The 2,257-nt window shown below is 45.1% G+C and overlaps 1 non-coding gene across 1 annotated transcript; it reads left to right on the top strand.

Moving 5' to 3' along the window:
- The first annotated feature begins 1,853 nt into the window (after positions 1 to 1,853).
- On the top strand, positions 1,854 to 2,044 carry LOC142432997 (U2 spliceosomal RNA). The gene has a single exon (XR_012781060.1). It is a non-coding gene; the product is annotated as a U2 spliceosomal RNA (small nuclear RNA).
- Positions 2,045 to 2,257: the final 213 nt, after the last annotated feature.

Genomic DNA, 2,257 nt, shown 5'->3' with positions numbered 1-2,257 from the left:
ATATCTCCCCCCCTTTGAGTGGCGTGTAACTCGGGGCAGGGGCAGGGGGTATATTTCAGATCATCAGCTTTGCATCCAACAGTGCAAACCCTCCAGTCGTCCACGCCACAAAATCTCCACTTTGAAAGTTTATGTTTAAAATCAAACGTGTGCCAGCCCGCTTCCAGTGGCCCCTTTGCTGCCGCTGCCACCGCTGTTGTGGGCGCTCCTGGCAGAGGCTGAAGAACTGGCAGACGCAGGAGGAGTTGCGAAAGGAAGCAGGTGGGAGGGGGCAGCGGAGTGCACCCTGCCCTGCCGCTGTGCCACCCACCAAATGAGCACCAGCAGTCCTGGCAGCCGCCACGCCATGGCGGCTACTGCTGCAGCCTTCTCACCACTGCCGTCAGCTGGCCGAACAAGGACCGAGAGCCGGATGCTCTGCCTCACCTGCCTGCATCCCCGCTGCGGCCCAGGGCAGCAAGGTAAGGTCTTTTCAGCTACTAGGATAAATAATAAACAAAAAGAGAGCTGCTTTCTCTTTAAAAAAAAAAAAAGCAAAAAATGTAAGTGATCATCCTAATCTATGCTGTAGTGTCTTATCTGAACAGACTCAGGCAACGCAGACCTGTAGTCTCTATTAACAATAAAGGAGTGGGAAAGTTTATAGCAGCAAAAATTTGCAAAGAAAAAAAAGAAAGAAATAAAAATTTTTCTAAAAAGCAAACAAACTCACTGCCAATAGAGTGGATTCCAACATGTCAGTGACCTTATAGGACAGGGTAGAACTGCCCTTGTGGGTTTCCAAGACTGTCAACTCTTTATGGGAGTAGAAAGCCTCCTCTTTCCCCTGTGGAGCAACTGGTGGTCTAGAACCACTGCCCTGGAGGTTAACCGTCTAGCATGTAACCATTACACCACCAGGGCTCCTTTTGAGATGGAATAGTTAGGAATTAGAGACAAAACATGTACTGAAAAGTGGTCATGATGGGGGAGTGGCGCAGTGGTTATACGCTTGGATGACAACAGAAAAAATGGCTGAACCCATCAGCCAGTGAGAACTACAGAACATAGCTGAGGGACATTAAAGCTCAAAACAAATAAGCAGATGCATTTGGTTCACGGGTCGGAATATTCAGTATTGTTGAGGAGCGACTTATCCCTACATCTACTAATAGATTTCAATGCAATTCCAATCCCAGAAGATTTTGGGGAAAAACTGATAAGCAAGATAAACAAGCGGCCATCTAGCTGAGAAGCAACAAAGCCCACATGGAAGAAGCACACCTGTCTGTGGGATCTAAGACCGAGAAAAAAATCATACCCAGTGTGAATGGGGAGGGGGGCATGGAGTGGAGACCCAAAGCCCATCTGTAGACAATTGGACATCCCCTCACAGAAGGGTCACAAGGAAGAGATGAGCCAGTCAGGGTGCAGTAAAGCACTGATGAAACATACAACTTTCTTCTAGTTCTTTAATGGTTTCCTCCCCCCACTATCATGACCTCAATTCTACCTTACAAATCAGATTAGACCAGAACATGGACACTGCTACAGATAAGAGCCCGCAACACAGGGAATTCAGGATAGATAAATCCCTCAGGGCCAACAATGAGAATAGAGATACCAGGAGCATTAGGGGAAGGTGGGAGGAGAAAGGGGGAATCGATCACAAGGATCAACATATAACCCCCTCCCAGGGAGACAAACAATGGAAAGTGGATGAAGGGCAACACAGGACGATGTAAAATATGAAAATAATAATCTATAATTTATCACGGGTCTATGAGGGAGGAGGGTGGGGGAGAGAGGGGGGAAATGAGGAGCTGATATCAAGGGCTCAAGTAGAAAGAAAATGCTTTGACAATGATGATGGCATCGCTTCTCGGCCTTTTGGCTAAGATCAAGTGTAGTATCTGTTCTTATCAGTTTAATATCTGATACGTCCTCTATCCGAGGACAATATATTAAATGGATTTTTGGAGCAGGGAGTTGGAATAGGAGCTTGCTCCGTCCACTCCACGCATCGACCTTTTATTGCAGTACTTCCGGGAACGGTGCACCCCCTCGGGGGACTTCTCAAAAAAAAAACCAAAAAAAAAGAAAATGATGATGGCAAAAAATAAAATAAAAATAATAATAAAAAAGAAAATGAGAATGTATGGATGTGCTTTATACAATTGATGTATGTGTATGTATGAACTGTGAAAAGAATTGTATGAGCCCCAATAAATTGTTCAAATAAAAAAATAATAAAATAAAAAAGAAAATGATGACGTCA

Source organism: Tenrec ecaudatus, chromosome 18 (genome assembly GCF_050624435.1).
Source record: "Tenrec ecaudatus isolate mTenEca1 chromosome 18, mTenEca1.hap1, whole genome shotgun sequence".
Taxonomy (NCBI): Eukaryota; Metazoa; Chordata; class Mammalia; order Afrosoricida; family Tenrecidae; genus Tenrec; species Tenrec ecaudatus.
The sequence above is the reverse complement of the archived record's forward strand: the minus strand, read 5'-3'. Positions and strand labels throughout refer to the sequence as shown.